Raw genomic sequence first — 20,519 nt, forward strand, 5'->3', positions numbered from 1 at the left:
AAACTCTGTTTCCTATGCCTACCGTAGGTGACAGAGGCAAATTAGGATATACTCGAATTTGGAGTAGGATATACAGGGTAGTCCCCATGCCCCCCAGAAGGCCTGGGTCTGGGACAAAGACTATAGTTTGCCCCATCACATTCTTCAGGCAGGATTCTGGCATTGAGGAAATACTTTTTCTCCACCCTGAACCCATGGGATATTATCCAAAATCGGGAGCTGGGGCAAAGGTGGGAGGCTTTCAAGTGAATGATGTTAGTGGGTTTCAGGTTTATGATGGCAAGGATGTAGAGTGCTGTGGGAGGAAGGTGAGACATCCAAAGACAGCCAGACCACTCGAACCCTCCACAGCCGTATATGATCTTGCTGTCATCTCTGACCCTCAAAATTATGCAAGAAGCCTCTTGGCAAGAAGAATGTGATTCACTGTGTTTTATCATTTAAAATATTGCCCATCCTCATCTCCTCTCTCACTACAATCCAAAAGCAAAAATTAGCAAGAGTTTGTTTTAAGAAACCTAGATCCAGGTACAATTTCCTGTCAAATAACACTGCAACCCAGGGAAGATTTTCTCCTCTGTGAATGTTCAACAGAAACTGTGATTCTGGAAGCTTCTGTCATCAAACCCTCCATTTTCTCACTGAAGATAACTCTTGGGGTCCCTCTGCCCCGTCAGCCCCTTCCCCAGGACTACGTTGACCCCAGTGGATCAGCCACCAATGTTAGTGAAACCACAGGTGAAAGAAGGGAACCCATCTTGCACAGCATAAAACATACACATGTTCACACAAATAATATTTCAACTTATAAACAAAGCAAGGTTGTAGCTACCTTTAGGTTATACTGCTTGATTAAACATGATGCCCTTGTGGAAGAATTAGTAGCTGACACCCAGCACTCACTCTTCTAAGCACTTTCCAGGTATTAACTCATTTAATTTCCACAAATATCTTCTGAGATAGGCACCATAATTTTCCCCATTATACACATGAAATTGAGACACTGAGAGGTTAAGTAGCTTGCCCAAGGTCACCCTAGAAAGTGGCTGAGTTGGGATTTGAAACCATGTCTTTAACTACAAACTGCTTCTCAAATAATAATAATAATAATAACAGTAACAACAACAGCAACAGCACGAACAACAGAAATAATAGCAGCTATCATGTATTGACCCCTTACTCTACCCCCAGACTTCCTCCTCCTTCTCTTTCCACACATTACCTTATTTAATCCCCATTATTATTATATGAGGCACAGAGGAGAAGACTGAAGTGCAGAGTTTAGGCAACTTGTCCAATGCCACACCGGGAGGAAGGATTAAAAGAATTCTCTGGAGTTCCGGGGTCCCTCATGATTCTCTACTGCACCCCTCTCGCCCATTCCCGACCTCAACTATCCCCTAGACCTCAGTGATGGAACCCAAGCATTGGGCTCTGGGCGCCAGACCCGCGCTCCTCCCGGGGGGCGACTCTGCAGCCCCTGCCCTCCCCGCGCCGAGAGACCGGAGCCACGTCTGCCCCAGGGCAGCCGCGCTGAGGCCGCCGGAGAGAACCCAACCAACCCGCTTCAAGTGTTTGCTACATTCTGCAACCCTAGTCACCACAGAGAAAACATTCCAGAGGGGAAAAGGAACGATCGCGGTCAGGTCCACGCGTCTCACCAAGGCCAGGAAGGGAATGAGCGGGTGCTGGGTGGAGAGACGAGGCGGGGCGCGGCCCCGGACACCCCAGACCCGGTTTCTGAGTAACTCAGAAACGTCTCCCGCCCCAGCTCTGCGTCCCGGGCCACGGCGAAGGCAGACAGCAGAAAGCTGGACCGAATGGACTTGGGAAGGTGTCCCAGCATCCCAGGTACCGGGAGGCAGCCCCGGGCTGATGCCCGTTCCGCCGCCGACCGGGAGGACAGTGTCCGGGAAGCCCAGGGACCCCGAGGCCACTCCGGTGCCTGAAACCCCCGAGCTGGTGCGATCCGACCCGGCTGGGCTCACCTCACTCAGTTCCGAAGGGTCCGCGGCTAGCGTGTGCACGATCCGGGTACGCTCTGCTCTGCTCCTCGTACAGCGAGAGCATCCCGCAGCCCCAGCGTCCAAGGCTCCTGTTGGTTGGGCCCCGCCTCCTGGAGCCCCGCCCCCTGGAGCCCCGCCCCTCGGACCCCGCCCCCGCCTGCCCAGGTGTATTTCCCCAGCGGCCGAGGACTTGAGCGGCAGCCCACAGCGGGCCACGATTCTGCTGCGCCCCCTGCCATCCTGAGGCCGCACTGCGCCCCAGCCCATCCTGCGCTGTGTTTCTAGGTGGTATCGCGCAGCACCTGCTGCCGCCCTGAGGCCACCCTGCACCCTGCATTCCAGCTGGGTCTGTGCGGCACCTTCCTCAAGCACCTCGCAGCGCCTCCTGCCGCCCTGTTACTGCCCAGCGCCTTCCATTCTGGTCCAGTTGGGCGCCCTCCCGCCCCCACCATCAAAAGAAATCCCAAGCAGCCTCCTGCCCCTGGCTTCCTCCTGACCTGGATGGAGCCTGAGGCTACTTCAGTGCCCACCTGGGCAGCAGGGCTGTTCAGGCAGGCCGCTTATCCTTTAGTCTCTTCAGCTGTCTTTTTATAGGCATTCACGCTGAAAACAAGACATGAGCTTAGAAAATTACAACTGGGAGGGACCATAGGGGTCCCCTCTGTCACAGGCCCCTTGAATAGGGAAGCACACAGACAGGGGAAGCGGTCCGCTCTTGCTCAGAGCTGCTCAGACTTTCACATGCTAATCGCGTTCACGTGCAGATTCTAATTCACTAGGGGTGGGATGGGGCTTTGGAATTTGGATTTCTCAGGTGATGCTTCTGTTGCTGGTCCAAGGACCACACTTTGAGTTAGCAAGGGGCACTTGCCCAAGTGAGTGGTTCAGTATTTGGGGAGGGCAATTTAAAGAAAATCATCTTTTAAAATCTCAACTGTTTTTTTTTTTTTCTGACAATACATCCTCATAGTTAAGAACTCAAAAGATAAAGAGAAAATGGACGTCTTTCCATAATCTGCGGCCCCCACTAAATACTGGTAACATAGTTACCAGTATGTATATATAATGATGTACATACTGTTCTTTAATTTAACTTGGTTTTAATGACAATACACTGCACAGTTAGATTCTCATTGTAAAATAAAGCCAGCTTTTTCACTTCATGATATATTATGTGTAACTTTCCTTGCCAATAACTACATTTACCCAAGTATTCCTTTCACATAGCTTATTTAATCGATCTATTGATATAGTTTAAGATTTCCTCTAATTTTTCACGAATATAAATTATTCTGTAAAGTATCATGTACATCTCTGACTATTTCCTTGGGATAAATTTCTACTGGTGTATTTTTTTTTTTCTGTCAATGTACTTACCAAGTTTAATTGGTACAACAAAAAGAACAGTTAAGAGAAAAGGGCATGCTACAAAACAATATATAGAATAATAGAATATATATCAAAATATTTAAAAAGAGGTTATCTCTTGGGGTAGGCTTACAATTGAATTTTACTTATTTGTGTTTTCTTGTGTTATACATATCACAAATTTTACTTGTGATATATATATATATATATATATATATATATATATATATATATATATATACACATATCACCTGTGCCATAAAAATAAGAATGGTTTTACAAGATGGGAGTTAGTTGAAGTCAGGGATAAGACTTAAAATCAGCTCTATATCACCATAGGATATAATGACTTTAGGCTGGATTGGCTTCTTTTTAAAAATCCAATTAAAATTTATATACAGTGAAATGTGCAGATTTTACAGGTTCAATGAGTTTTGATAAAGGCATACACTATGTACCATCACCCTAATCAATATATAGATCATTACCCCAGAAAGTTCCCTCAGCTCCTTTTTACTCACTTCCCACATAGGCAACCAGTGTTTCCTATGGCAATAATAGATTAATTTTTTTGGTTCTTAAATTTCATGCAAATGGAGTCACATAGTATGTACTCTTTTGTGTCTGGTTTTCTTTCATGAATTCAGTTCTGGCTTTTGTTTTTCCACTATGCCATCACTGCTTCTGCTTACTGAGTTATTATTACCCGAGTTTTACAGATGACGGGACTGAGACTCAGAAAGCTGAAGTTTACCATTTGTAAGTAAGTGGTAGAGCCAAGATGTGCATCCAAGTCTTCTCTGTAGAACACAAAGCCTACACACTTATCCACAAAGCTGCGTGAGAATCTTGCTGTGAGTGGGACCAACCCTCATCCTCCCAGGCCCCACATGAAGAATGATGAAAAGTCCTTGCTTGGAATGGCTGAGATGCAGAGAAGCCCCTCACTTCCTAGGCCATGGGACAGCAAGCCTTCTATCAAGGTGCTTGCATAAGGCATAGTTGATCAAAGTTGTAAAAACCGTCTTTGGTACAGAGTGGTGTTGTCTCTGAACCATCTCTGTCATCATTAGACCATAGGCAACTTCTTTTCCCTTTGGAAGCATCATGTCCATATTTATGAAATATATCTACAATCTACTTCTCATTACCTCTGGGGCCACCACTGTGCTCCAATCCTTCATTTCTCTCACCTGGACCATTGCCAAAGCCTCCTAACTAGTCTCACTGAGTCTGTCCTCTACAGCCTGTTGTCAATTCACTACCCAAAGGGATGCTGTTCAATTAGTCAGATCATGTCACCCTTCTGTTTAAACCCATTCAATGGTTTTTGACTTCATTCAGAGTAAAAACCAAAGCCTTCATGTCACCTACAAGGTCCTCCATGACCTGACCCCTGTTATCACCCTTCCCTTATCTTCTACCACCCTTACTCTGGCTCATTCTGCTTCTTCCTCATTGAACTCCATGTTGTTTCTTGTATAAGACCGACACACTCCTGCTTCAGGGTTTGCTGTCTGAACTGCTCTCTCTCTCCCCCCCACACACACACAGTCACTTAGATAATTCCATGGATTATCCCCTTGCCTCCTTCAAGTCTTTTGTTTTTCTATCAGTTAGAACTTCCCTGGTTACTCTATTTAAAATCACAACGATTGGACTTCCCTAGTGGTCCAGTGGTAAAGAATCTGCCTTCCAATGCAGTGGGTGCGGGTTCAATCCCTGGTCGGGGAGCTAAGGTCCCCCATGCCTTGGGGCCAAAAAAACAAAACATAAAAACAGAAGCAATATTGTAACAAATTCAATAAAGACTTTAAAAAAATAAAATAAAATCACAATATTTCCTATCATTCCAAATGCCTCCTACCTGCCTTCCTATATTATTTTCTTGTATGGCAGACCCAGTCAAGATCAGGGGGATTGCCATGCTTACCCCACAGCTGATTCCAGGTGTACCAGTCATGCAACATTGCTATGGCAATTGATAACTGGTACTACTTCACTCAAACAGGAGCTTTGAAAGGCCCAAACGTTTCAGGACTACTGGGACTAGTGACAGGCTTAGCAGCAAGAGCTTAGAGCCTGGGAAATGCAACCACAGGGGCCAAGTTCAGAGAACATTAAAATCACACTCAAAATCAGCTATTCCTTCCTCAATGCTACTGGAAGCTTGTGACTGGAATTAGTCTTGGTAAAGTCATTTGGTTTCAGTTAACAGAAATAGACTCAAATTAGCATAAGCAAAACCAAAAAATTATTAAATGGATGCAGGCAGAAGTCTTTTTAACAGGATCTGAAGAAACACAAATAAGGTCTCAGGAGAGTGGGAACCAGGAACGTTCTAGATCTCTCAGGAGGAGGATTTTGTGGGCTTTCTTGAGTTCTCAAACTCCTTCTCAGTCTCAGCGGAGGCCATGAAGAATTTGATTAGCCACTAGTATGCAGATGAGCTAGATTTTTGGGATCTGTTGTCTTCATGCCTGGTCCAATCAGCTAGCACCACGAGGGTAGGATTAAACATGGCAGTGTATGTCCACCACTATGGGTGGATAGGCAATTCTCAGAGAATGTGGCTATGAGTGAAGAAGAAACCTTAAAATGAAGTGAACCAACACATCCTTTTGTGTTAATAGTACTACTTCTAGGCCATTTAGGAAAAGACAATATTAGATAAGATTTACACTGTCCCCTAAATGCACAGATTTTATAGATTTGCTTGCCCGAAACACTGGTATAGCAGTCATCTGTTTTCTTTCTTTCTTTCTTTTGTTATCAACACCTATTTCCTCTTATTCTGGAGACATCCTGAATATCCTTTGGAGACCAAGTCATCCTCCTTTCCTAGTACTTGAACTGTGGTTCAAGCTGGGTTGATCACATCTCTGGCTCTAGGTCTAGCCAATCCGCTTATCTTATCATTCAGGTCACAGTGTTTTGCTCAGGAGTGGGCAGGGGCCCCAATTCAATCCAATGAGAGTCAGGCCCACCCAGGACATTTTCTGAAAGATTGAAAAGGAGAACTTCTTTTACCGTTGGTGCTAAGAGCAGAAAGAATTGTGTAATCTAAGAACTGTTGGGAGAATCACATGGGACCTGGAAGAAAAGGAGAGCTGAGAGATGGAGAGTGTTCCAGCCCTGATGATAAAATGTGAGTCTCTGGACCCAGCACTACCTGAAGCTGGGTATACCTCCTGGGTTTTCCAGTCATGTGAGCCAATACATTTGCTATTGTGCTTAAGACATTCTGAGTTCAGTTTCTCTCACTAGAAATCAAAAGAGCCCCAACCAACAATCTGCTTGGAGAGGGTGATGTCATCTTCCACTCCTTAAAGGATATGTATTCCATATCCAGTCCCAGACGCAGGATCTACAAACTTTCTGGGGAACATTTTTCTATGCCAGATGACACCAGTGAGGGCCATCTTTCACAACTTGCTAGGCTCATGAGAGGTGGTGGCATGATAGAAGATCATTCTTATTTCTTAATCTGACCCTAGCTCCCAATGACCTTGATACTATTTCTGCATATAGACTTAGCTTAGAGCAATAACATTAATTGTTGTAATATTAAAGAAATGTAAATTTGGTTACATTCATCTTCTAGGACACTTTTTTCTCCAAGAGGCACACACGCTTCTAACAAAGGTTAGCATCATTAACTAGTGTAAGAAACATTCTTTTATTAATCGACTTTTGTAAGGTTCAAGAGACATGCACAGATTACCTATGATGATGGGGACTTATTATTATTATTATTATTATTTTTTGCGGTACGCGGACCTCTCACTGTTGTGGCCTCTCCCGTTGTGGAGCACAGGCTCCAGACGTGCAAGCTCAGAGGCCATGGCTCACGGGCCCAGCCACTCTGCGGCATGTGGGATCTTCCCGGACCAGGGCACGAACCCGTGTCCCCTGCATCGGCAGGCAGACTCTCAACCACTGCGCCACCAGGGAAGCCCCGATGGGGACTTATTGAAAGCACACAAGACAACTATCACAGGAGAGTTCTTGATGGAATCTGTTTCTCCTGCCTACATGGAATCCATTCCACTTTCTACCGGCAACAGAGCCTATGTTTTCCTTTGGGAAATCCTCGTCCCCTACCTTATGGCCATGTGATTCTGGTAGGAACCCCCACTTCGACACCAATCATAACATATTCTCTCTGGCCATCATTGGTTCAGGAAGGGCATGCTTCCCAAGCCAGCTGATAAAAACCTTCCCTTAAGGAGAATTTACCAGCATTTTTGCCAACATGTGAAAAGTCTTCTCAACCTCCTAGCTATGTCAGAAAGGTTTTCACTGCCCTATATCCAACCCATTAGGCCTTTGTCAATTCCACATTTTAGCATGCATCATCTAAAACACTCCACTTCTAGTATTATTTGTAATCCAAGTAGAGCTCTGTATTTTGCAAGTATCTTAAACAAACAACTCTGAACTAGTTTAGGTTTTAAAATGGAACAAATTATCTCATGTACTGAGGAGTTTGGTTTCAGCTTAGCATAAACCTGGATTCAAAAGATGTCACCAGGACTTGTTTTCTCTGCCTTTAAGTCTTGACTCTACTTTCTCAGTGTTCATGCCATTCTCTGTCCAGTGCAATCATAAGATGGCTGCATTAGCTCCAGCCCCTAAATGTACGAAACTGAGTCCAGCAGGACTGGTGGCTCCAGCACAGATTGTACGATTAGTTCTGAATGATCCTAAGCAGGCTTCATTACCTTGCTTGAAGCATGTCCTAACCTCTAACTGAAAGCTGTGATTAAAATAAAGAATGTGCTGATTGGCTTAGGTTTGGATCACATGCTTAGGTTTGGAATCACCTTTACCCAAAACACATGATCTGAGAGTGAGAAAAGGGTCGTTTCCCCCAAAGCAAAATCCAAGTGAATTCTGGTTGCAAAACAGTTAATTTCCATAATTTCCCCAATTTTGCCTTCTTTGGCACTTGCAATTGATAGTTGTCTCAGTGAAACACTGTTTTCTCTTGGCTTCTATGTTGTATCAATTTATCTAAAATTTATTTCTGCTTTTTGAAACTTTTTGTAACATGGAGTCTGTAGAGACTCTGGGTTTTAGAGGATCAAGGTTCAGGGACTCAGGAAGCCAGTCATGAGAAATATCAGTACCAGGAAATCTTAAATCTTCTGGAGAGTCAGAGGAGATCTAAAGGGGTTTAAAAGGTTTGGTTAAACTGATAATAGGGCTTAGGCCTCCGTGGCACAGGATTGGCTAAGTGTGGGAACCCAGTGGTAATAAGTAAGCTTGTTCCCAAGTATGGCTCTTTCCAGGATTCCTGTGGCTCTAGAATAATGTCCCTCTGTTCTTGTGGATGTTAACTTGATGTTACAAGGATGAGATCAAGACTCTCTCTTCATGCGTGCTCACTAACCAGTTTTGGAAACCTACTGTCTTTAATCACTGGGGAACAGGGAACAGGATCCTAAGTTTCACTTGTGTGAATTTCATGATTTTTCTGATGCTTCTTCTCTTTCAGGAAGGTTTCTTTAGATGATCAGCACCATGGACAGCAGCCATGGATGCCATTGTGGGTTCTCCCATTTCACAGGAAGTCTCTAATGGTATGTTCCTCTCCCACAAAATGCCACTTGCAGATTTGAGATGGATACTGCAAGAAGGATGAAATGGTGAAAGTGACCTCCTCCAGCCAGGTTGTTCAATCAGCACAGATGACAGATAAGAGATGTCACACTCAGATTGTCTTTAGAACTAAAAATGTACAGTCGATTCCTGATATTTACTCTTGCAGTAGTTATGTTCTATGAAGTCACGCAAACACGGAATTAGCAAATACTGAACCATTTCTCTTAGGAGAAATGGAGAGTTAGTTTCCTGCGAGCCTCTGGTCACAATGTATTCATCAACTGATAAATACATAACTTTTAGAATGTGTGTTTCTGTTTAAAAATACCTTACTGTTGGTTCATCAGTACTGAATGACCAATGGCATTATGGCTCATTCACTAATGAAGCTTATCTAATGCACATATTTTCTCTGAAAGGCACATCGCAGCCTTCTTGTGCATGGGAACACTGGACAGCACATAAGCACTACAATTGAGGGCCATTTTAAACAGCAAAATCACCAAAAAAAGGCACAAAAAAATGAGAGAATGGCACTAAATAGGCTATAAAAATATAGCATGAGAGCTCAAAGGAAAAGGCAGAGAAGATGGACATCCCAGCTCAAGAAGAGAGAGAGAAAATTTGCTCCTTCTCTAACTTTTCCTTCTATTTGGAAAGATTAGATGATGCCTGCCTACACTAGTGAGGATGATCTTCTTTACTCAGTAGTGTTTCAAATGCTAATCTCTCAGAAATCTTCACAGAAGCACTCAGAAATAACGTTTTACCAGCTATGTGGGCATCCCTTAGCCCAGTCAACCTGACATGTAAAATTAACAGGATACAAAAGGTACTCAGAAGTTATAGAACCCAAATCCCATATGGTCCTCCATGTTAATTTGCTCTTGGTTTTCTGTGTGTTAGGGTGGAAGGTTAGGTTATTGATTTGATATCTTTCTTCTTTTTTAATATAGGTATCTAAGGCTATAAATTTCCTTCTAAGAACTGCTTGAGCTACATCCCATAAATTTTGCGACGTTGTGTCTTCATTTTCACTCATGTCAAAATATTTTCTAATTTCCCTTGTGCTTTCTTGTTTGACCCTTGGTTATTTAGAAGTATCTTGATTCATTTCCACATATTTGTGAATTTCCCACATTTCTTTCTGTTACTGATTTCTAATTTCACTCAATTGTGGTCGGAGAACATATGATGTATGATTTCAATCCTTTTAAATTTACTGAGGCCTGCCATACAGTCTCTCCTGGAGCCCTGCATGATTTAGTGCCATTAAACCAGTTACCACACTAACCTCATATCCTACTACTTGCCCATCATTTACTCACCTCCACACTGGCCTCATCACTTTTTCTCAAACAACCCAGGCATGTTTTTTGGTTTTTTAAAAAATATTTATTTATTTATTTGGCTGCGCTGGTCTTCGTTGTGGCATGTGGGATCTAGTTCCCTGACCAGGGATCAAAACTGGCCTCCCTGCATTGGGAGTGTGGAGTCTTAACCACTGGACCACCAGGGAAGTCCCAACCCAGGTTTTTGGGCTACCCTCTGCCTGGAATGCCCTTCTTCCTAATTTTTGCCTAGCTCAAGATCTCCTCCAGATCCTTTCTCAAAAGTCACCTTTCCAACAAGTCTTTCATGACCACTCTATTTAAATTAGGTTTATTCCCCCTAACTGAATTCAAGATACCTAATAGAAGCTTTCAATTTTGTTTCACAAAACTCTAGACCATGATGTTAATGGTGACCCCCTGGAGCTGTAAAGGACACAACTGATTAAGATTTCATTCTGCTCCAAGTATTAGAAGCCCTGATTAACAGTGGCTTAAACAATGAGTCTAGAGAACGCAACTAAAGCAGTGCTCAGATGGAAACTTATAACTTGAATGCACATATTTTAAAAGAATATTTCTTGGCAAGGATGCAGAGAAACTGGATCTCTCATACGTGGCTGGTGGGAATGTAAACTGGTACTCTGGAAAACAGTTTGGCCGTTCCTTATAAGACCAAACCCCAAAAAAACCCCAACCCAACCCAAACCAAACCAAAACAAAAAACCAAACATGCACTTACTATAAAACTTAGCAATCAAATCATATCCTTGGGCATTTTCTCCAGACATGAAAACTTATGTTCAGACAAATATCTTTATGTGAATGTTCATAATAGCTTTATTTGTAATAGTCAAAAACTGGGAATAACTCAGAAGTTCTTCAGTAAGTGAATGGTTAAACAAACTGATACATTCATGCAGTGGAATACCACTCAGCAATAAAAAGAATGAATGTGGATAAATGTAACAACATGGATGGATCTCAAGGGCATTATGTAAAGTGCTAATAGCTAATTTCAAAAGGTCATACTCTAGAGGATTCCATTTATATAACTTCTCAAATTGACAAAACTATGGAGATGAAGGACAGATTGATGGTTGCTAAGGGACAGGGATGAGGGTAAGAGAGGGTGAGTGGGAATATAGAGGGGTAGCAGGAGGGAGTTGCTTTGTGGTGATAGACCAGTTCTGTATCTTGACTGTAGTGTGGTCACATAAATCTATCCATGGGACTAAACTGCACAGAATTCCATTCTCTCACATATACAAATGAGTACATTTGAAACTGGTGAAAACTAAATAATTGTAGTCATTCAACAATGTTGTACTAATGTCAGTTCCCTGGCTTTGATATTGCACATCAGTTATATAAGACATCATCATAGGTAGAAGTTGTCTGAAGGGTTCAAGGAACTTTATGTACTAGTTTTGCAATTCCTTGTGAGTCCTGTGTTATTATTTCAAAATAAAAAGTTAAATAAATTTTAAAGAATATTTGAAAATCGACCCTCTAATCTACCATCTCAAGAAGCTAGAACAAGAACAGCAAAATAAAACCCAAAGAAAGTAGAAGGAAGGAAATGATAAGAGCAGATAACAACAAAGTAATACAGATCAGTTAATTATATAGTCTTGATCTCTGGTAGTGTAAGTCCTCATTCTTCAAGATTATGTTGGTTATTCTAGGTCTTTTGAATGTTCTTATATAGTTTAGAATTAGCTTGTCAGATTCTACCAAAAATCTTGCTGTGATTTTGACAGGGAATGTATTGAATCTATAGACCAATTTTATGAGAATTGGCATTACAATATTGTCTTTACAATACTGAGTCTTCTAACCATGAATATGGTATATCCTTTCATTTATTTGGGTTTGCTTAATTTCTTTCAGCAATATTTCATAGTTTTTAGTGTAGAGGCCTTATGTTTTTGTCAGATTTATTCCCAGATATTCAATGGGTTTTGGCGTTGTCATAAATGATTTCATTTTTAATTTCATTTTCTGCTTGTGTTACCAGCTGCTAGAAGTTAATGCAGCTGCTCAAGGATGTCAAGGTCCAGTCTCCTGTTTTCTTTCACTCCACCGTCCTTTGCATCTCAGGGTCACAAGCTGACCTCTTCATCCCTTGGTTTGGAATATCTTTCCTGGGAGGAAGAAGCACGTGACAAGATGGAAGGGTTAGCACCTAGACTGGGAAAGAAAAACTTTCCAAGAAATCTCTACAGAGATGTCAGGCACTAGAACTCTGTCTGGCTACTCCTAGATGCAGGGGAGGTAAAAATGGAATTTTTAAACAGGGTTCATTGCTGCCCAAAACAAAAATCAGAGTTCTATTGTTAAATCATAAGGGGAGAATAGATATTAGGTGGGCAACTAGCACAGACAGCCACAGTGCAGAAAAGGATTTAGCACCTTCATAGCACCATGTACCCTTACCAACTTCTCAATATGGCTAAGGGACAGTTTTTATTTAATTCAGTGTTTCATGTTATTTGACTTATGTAAATATTACTCTATACTGATCTGTGTCATGTACTCTGACTAATTTCCTCCCTTGGTCAACTTTTGTGTTTTCCTTGGAGTTATGGCTTCTTGTTTTTGTTTGCTTAGTTTTCTATGTCACTGTCTCTAACTCTTTCTAAACTCTCCAACAGAATTGCAAAATTTCACTTGAAAAAAATTTTTTATGTAGTCAGACACATCAAGTTTCCCTTTTTCTCACATCTTTCCTGGAGTCTTCTTACTCCTTCTGAACTGGTTGTTCACTAGCATTCTGGAATTTTCTTCAGCCTCTCCTTGTGTTGGGTTTTCTGTCGGTCTTAATGGCTTAACCCCTCATTTTTGTTGACTATATTTTCCAATAGCCCTGACAAAAAAGTCATGGGAAGTATATTTTCTAAGGCATTACCTTTGTTCCATCCTCACACTTGATTCAAGTACAGTTTGTCTGGGAATAGAATTATAGATTAGAAATAATCCCTCATTATTTTGAAGGCATTACTTCATTGTGTTTAGCTTCTCATTTTGCTTTTGAAAGTCTGATGAGATTCTGATTTCCAGTTTTTTTTTCCCTTTTTCTTTTTGTGACTGTGTCCTATTTTTTCACTATGAAAGTTTTTATGATATTTTTCTTCTTGGGATTCTAAATTTCCCAATTACATGCCTTGGTGGGGATCTTTTTCAAATACAATGTGCTGTATACTTTTAATCTAGATGCTCATGTTCTTCAGTCCTGGACATTTTCTTCTATTATTGCCTGCTGGAAATTACTGCTCTCTTGGTAGAATTACTGTCAGTTGAGTATTGAACTTCAATGAATTATTTCTCATTATTTTTTCTTTCCTCTTTCCCATCTGTTTTCTTTTTAATTCTGTTACCGAATGCAAGCTTCTGTGCCCAACTCACAGTGAGGTCAAACAATAGCGAAACGTCAGAGTTTGGAGCAGAGAAAGGTTTATTGCAGGGCCATGCAAGGAGAATGGGTGGCTCATGCCCCCCCAAACCCCAAACTCCCCAAAGGGTTTCAGCAAGCATTTTAAAGGACAGGTGAAGGAGAGGCATCCCAGGGTCTGTGATCAGCTCTGCACAATTCTCTGATGGTGAGATAACAGGGTGGTGTCACAGGGGTTAACATTATCAGTCCTTAGACTCCAGGAGGCTATGTGTTCGTGGTCATCAAGCAGTTAACATCTTCCATTTGGTGGGGGTTTTAGCATCTGTAAAACGACTCTGGAAATGTGCATCAGATACTATTATCTAGGTACTTCAGAGAGGAGCTAAAGTAGAGGATATGGGAGAGGGGTGTGTCCCGGGAAGGCCCCATAGGGTCTTGCTTGGTTCTACTTTCTAGGAGATTTCTGCAACTTTATCTTCCAACTCTTTTGTTCAATTTTAAATTTCTTCTATCAAAACTTTAATTTCCAAAAGTCATTTATATTCTTATTTAAAAAAAATCATGTTATTGTTTTATAGATGAAATATGTTTTCTTATCTCTTTGAACATGTTAAGTACAATTTTAAAAAACTTTTCTTTAGCTCTCTGCTTTGTCTCAATTTCCTCCAAAGGAAGGAAAATGTCTTACTTAAATGTCTGATGATCCTGAGCTATTTATCTTTAACAGTGAGTATTTAAAAGCTGTGGATATGAGGTGTGACTTTTCTTTTTTTTTTAAACGGGGTATAGTTGCTTTACAATGTTGTGTTGGTTTCTGCTGTACAGTGAAGTGAATCAGTAAGACGTATACATATATCCCCTTGTTTTTGGATTTCCTTCCCATTTAGGTCACCACAGAGCACTAAGTAGAGTTCCCTGTGCTACACAGCAGGTTCTCATTAGTTAACAGTTTTATACGTAGTGTTGTATATATGTCAATCTCAATCTCCCAATTCATCCCCCACCCCCCTTTTCCCCTTCGGTGTCCATACATTTGTTCTCTACACCCGTGTCTCTGTTTCTGCTTTGCAAACCGGTTCATCTGCACCATTTTTCTAGATGCCGCATATGTGCGTTAATATACGATATTTGTTTTTCTCTTTCTGACTTGCTTCACTAGGTGTGACTTTTCAACTCAGAGGGCCTCAAATTTCAGCCATTTGTGTCAGACTCCCAAAGGCCACTGTGTGCGGACCTTTTTCAGGGCCCTTTTTGTCGAGAAAAGAATGCCAATTTCCTGCTGATGGTCCTCTGTACCAGTCTGGGACCAAATGGCAAAAGTGGCTTGGGTCAGGGATGGTTTCGCAATCTTTAGGTGGTAGTCTCTTACTCGGTTCCCTACTTTTCAGAATAGTTCCTCTCGCCTGTCCTTTACCAGGGCTTTAAATTTGGAAACTCTCCGAAGTTGGAAACTCTCTAGTTTAATATCTTTGTCAAATATACTTCATGTTGGATGTTGGAGCTAGAAGCATCTTTGCCTTGGATGTGTGTGATAAGTGAGGGTACCTAAGCATCTAAATATATAGACTTTCAACCAGGCTCCCTATTTTAAGCCCCATGCTTTACCCCAACTTTTACTGCACCTGATGCTTCTAATTCCTGACTGTATTAGTTTGCTAGGGTTGGGATAAAAAACTACCACAGATTGGAAGGCTTGAACAACAGGCTTTTATTTTCTCACCTTTCTGGATGCTGGAAGTCTGAGATCAAGATGTTGGCAGTGTTGTTTTCTTCTGAGGCCTCTCTCCTTGGTAGATGGCTGTTTTCTCTCTGTATCTTCACATGGTCTTCCCTTTGTGTGTGTCTCTGTCCTAATCTCCTCTTCTTACAAGGATATCAGCTGTATTGGACTAGGGCCCCCCTAATGACCTCGTTTGAACTTAATTACCTTTTTAAAGATCCTATCTCCAAATACAGTCACATTCTGAAGTACTGGGGTTAGGACTTCACCATAGGAATTTGAGGGGAGGGGCAGGATACAACTCAACGCATAACACTGAACTTTTAGAGATTCAACAACTTAGTTTGCTTGTTGTTTTCTTCCTCTCTGTGACTATTTGATATTCATATTTCTCAGTTCTGGTAATATCTTTACCTGCTTTCCAGCTTTTGAAACAGTCTTGACATCTCTCTGTTGGATTACCTGTTATTAACTTGACAGCATTACCTCTCTTTTACAGTTCCCTCTGTGTCACAGGGAAGAAGCCTAGAAGTACATTTCCAAGAATCTCTTTCTTAGTGCTTTTCTAATGAGAGGTACCCACAAAGAATTCAGAAGACAAAAGAGAAATTGTTATTCTCTGGCAGCTATTGTGGGCAGATGGGTGAGCAGACAGTAAACTTGAAGTTCTCAGTATCTCCTAGTCAAGGACTATAAATCACTCCTTTTAATTCCACTGTTAGCTGGGAAGACCATAGGTTCTCCCAGAGCTACTGAGCAGGGCTGGGATTAGGGTGAGGTGAGCAGGGTGGTGTCGTGCAAATGCACGATCAGACTGTTTTCTGTTTAAAATTTTTAAATTAAATTCTTTTTTAATTAAAAAATTCTGTTTTAAAATTCTGACATTTTTTTCACCATGGATTTTTTTGCATTGTTTGCTTTTTAAAAAATATTGCATTAAAATATTCTTTATTTTGATAAGTGAGTTGTGATGGTTAATTTTAAGTGTCAACTTGACTGGGCTAAGAGATGCCCAGATAGCTGGTAAAACATGATTTCTAGGTGTGTCTGTGAGGGTGTTTCTGGAGGAGATTAACATTTGAATGAGTAGACTGAGTGCAGAAGATCCACCCTCACAAGTGCAGCTGGGCATCACCCACTCCACTGAAGACCTGAATAGAACAAAAAGGCGGAGGAAGGGTAAATTTGATTTTTTTGCTGGAGCTGGGCCATTCATCTTCTCCTGCCCTTGGACATCATCACCCTGGTTCTTGGGCCTTCAGACTCAGACTGGGAGTCACACCATTGGCCCCATTCTCAGGTCTTCAGAGTCAGAATGAATTATACCACCAGCCGTTCTGGTTCTCTGGCTCACAGACAGCAGATTGCAGGACTTCTCAGCCTTCACAACCATGTGAGGCAAGTCCTATAATACATATATACATATCTACTCTGTTAGTTCTGTTTCTCTGGAGAACCCCTAGCACATGAGTGTTTTGGTATCCTCTTAAAGTCTGTATCGAAGGTGACTGCCTCACTAGTCTCAACCTATACTTGGCTCTGCCCTTGGTAGGTACAGAGCTGCCAGGTTGCTCCTGAGATTCTCTCGCTTTGGTGCTGCAGGGTGAGACTGGTGACAGTGGCTTGCCTGCCCTGCATTCCCCAGCTTTACATTGGTGGGGTAAGCCTTACATTTCCCCTTCCTAATCAAAACACACAGAGTGGCTTCTGTTTTGATAGAACTTTGATTTACACAATCTTTCATTGACTGTATTCTCCTTTCTTAATCTCTCTTTTGTAGATTTATATCTTTTTTATTCGCTTATTTTCTCTCTCTCTCTCTCTCTCTCTCACACACACACACACACACACACACACACACACACATCCTACCTACTGGATCTGTTTCTCTGTAGAACCCTGACTAACACAAAGCGTTAGTGTTAGTGATATCACTTGATATCAACATGACTTATCTCTGAGTGATGTCAGCCTTCATCAACACTTGGTTTAGGTAGTGTCTGCTCCATCACAAATTTACTATTTCCCCTTTCCCACACTTTGTTCTTTGGAAGCAAGTCATGAAGTCTAGCCCACACTCAAGGGGTAAATGTATTTAAAAATAAAACCTCCTATCATTGCAGCAAGTAGAAAATCAGTGTTGCTATAAATAGAGGGTGAATGTAAAAATGAATAGAGGAAAACAAAACAATATAATTAAAATCTATCTAGATACTTGTTCAGTTATCCAATCATAACAAATTACCCACAACTTAATGGGTTAAAACTCCACAACAATTTATTTTGCCTGTGAATCTGCAGTCTGGGCAGGGCTTGTCAGGGAAGTCTTGTCCTTGCTCCATGGACATCACCCCAGGGCCCAGAGCTTCAGGCTTGATCCCTTTCCATGTGACCCTCTCAGTGTGGCTTGGGCTTCCTCACAGCATGGTGGCTGGGTTCCCAGGATGAACATTCTGAGAGAGAGACAAATGGAAGGTATATACCTTTTATAATATGGCCTCAGAAGTCACATAGTTTCACTTTTGCTGAATTCTATTAGTCAGGGCAGTCACAGAAGCTCACCAAGTTTCAAAAGGGAGGGGATATAGATTCTACTTTTGATGGGCTTGATGGGGAGCAGCAAGGTCCTCAAAGAGCATGTGGAGTAAGAACTACAAACTACACCATTACTCCTGCTTGCTGAAGGCTCTGAACTTGTTTTAAAAAGGAGAGAAAGAAAGAGATTAACAAGTGGTGGAGAGGTTTACAAAACATACTAGCACCACACTGAGACTTTTCCTTTCAAAAGGAAATGAATGACAGGAACATACTTTGCTTATAATGTATGGATGAGTCTATATAGCTACCCTGAACTTGCGTTTCCTTGACATATGAAGCCTTTTCATGTCCTGTGTCATTACACATGTGATTTTCTCTTCTTAAATTTCCTTTACTCCTTTCTTTGCATAGAAAACTTATTTTCTTTCTTCCAAACCCAGCTTCACTCTCTGAGGCACGAACAGCATCTTGTTTATTCTAGCCCTTAATTAACCCTTGCATTATAATTTCTCTGAGAGCCATTCGGCTTCCCAACTTCACTCACTACATTTTGAATTCCTAAACTCATAGGAACCACATGTTATTTGTAATTGTAAGTTTTTGGCCATTTTATCTCTGCCTATAACACTTCATCTCCATACTACATTTCCTATCCGGTCCACTCCTATTCATCCTTAAAAACCCAGATTGACTAACACTTTCTAAATGCAGTGTTCACTATCTCCTCCCAATTGAGTTATTAACTTCCTCTCTGTACTGTCACAGGATTTCATTTGTATTTCTATGGCAATGTCCAGGTGTTACAGTGTAATTCATTAGATGGTATGTCAGCCTTTGAGGGCAGGGACTAAGTTAAATCATCTTTGCTTTAGACCAATTCCCCAGAACCAGACCCCAAGATGAGAACTCATGTGTAAGTGGTTTTTAAGGAAGAGCTCTTACAAGAAACTATGTACTGTCTTCCTTGGTTTCCCAAGTCTGATTCTGAAGCTCTTCTGACAGTTCTGTGAGCTGTTTGATATCCATCCTTCCAATAAACTCCCTTTCTGTTTAAGTTAGCTGAAAGTAGTTTATATTGTTTGCTACCAAGAACTTGTGATGAGTATACCGGTCAAAGGATATAAAAGCATATGCTCATTTCTGTTGGTGCCCAGAGGCATTTGATAAGATTCAAGATCCATTTCTGATAATAACACTTTCTGAAGTAGAAACAAATGGATACTACTTTAATGCAATAAATAATATATCTCTCAAACCAAAAGTAAGCACCATGCTTAATGGTGAAGCATAATGTCAGGAACAGTGCAGGCTTTCCCACTCTCACTGCTATTACTTAACAGCGTTCTAGAAGGGCAATTAGACAAGAGAAAGGAACAAATGAGGTACAAATATTTTAAAGGAAGAGGCCAGGTTACTATTTCATGCATTGATACTAATTCCTGAAAAACACAAGAGAATTAACTGAAAATTATGAGAAACAACTAAAGTACATCAAGGTGGTTGGTTACAAAAATAATTTTGTCCTAGAGATAAACAACAGAAAATATAATGGCACAAAAATATCCCATTCATAATAGCAAAAAACAGGAACAAACTTATTAATGTTACACAAACCTATGGAAGGAAACTGTAGTACTCTGAGGGACGTGGAGAGCCCTTGTCTAATTTTTAAAAGATATACTTTATTCTCAGGTAAGAAGATAAATATTATGATGATGTCAATTTTCCTTAAAGTAATCTATATAAATAATCCCCCCAATAATTAAATTCATCTGAGAGAATAAGTGAACAGCCAATAAAATACTAGGAGGTATTGCCCTACCAAACATTTCAATATATTCTATATATTATCATGGAATATAAAGACACATCAATGAGAAGAGAATTATTAAAAACCCTAAATGTATGTGAAGTTTAGTATGTGATAAAAAGTGGTATTTTGAAGCAGTGGAAAAAGGTTAGATTAGAAAAAAAAAAGGTGCTGGGACAACTGGCTAGCCACGTGAGTGGGGAAAAAAGCAAGATCCTTACCTCATTTCCTTCACAAAAATAAATTCCAGGTGGAACCAACATTAACAGTAAGAAAAAGAAAAAAAATAGAAACCATAACAGCACTAAATGAAAACAGAGATGAGTATTCTTTTATATATATATATATATATACATTTATTTATTTATGTTTTGGCTGAGTTGGGTCTTCGTTGCTGCATGCGGGCTTTCTCTAGTTGTGGCGAGCGGGGGCTACTCTTCACTGCGGTGCACGTGCTTCTCATTGCGGTGGCTTCTCTTGTTGCAGAGCACAGGCTCTAGGTGCGCAGGCTTCAGTAGTTGTGGCATGTGGGCTCAGTAGTTGTGGCTCCTGGGCTCTAGAGCGCAGGCTCAGTAGTTGTGTCTCACAGGCTTAGTTGCTCCATGGTATGTGCGATCTTCCCTGTCCAGGGCTCGAACCCATGTCCCCTGAATTGGCAGGCAGATTCTTAACCACTGTGCCACCAGGGAAGCCCAGATGAGTATTCTTATGATCTTGGAGTTCCTAAGCATGTTAAAAAAGA

The sequence above is a fragment of the Mesoplodon densirostris genome, chromosome 16 (assembly GCF_025265405.1).
Source record: "Mesoplodon densirostris isolate mMesDen1 chromosome 16, mMesDen1 primary haplotype, whole genome shotgun sequence".
NCBI classification, from domain to species: domain Eukaryota; kingdom Metazoa; phylum Chordata; class Mammalia; order Artiodactyla; family Ziphiidae; genus Mesoplodon; species Mesoplodon densirostris.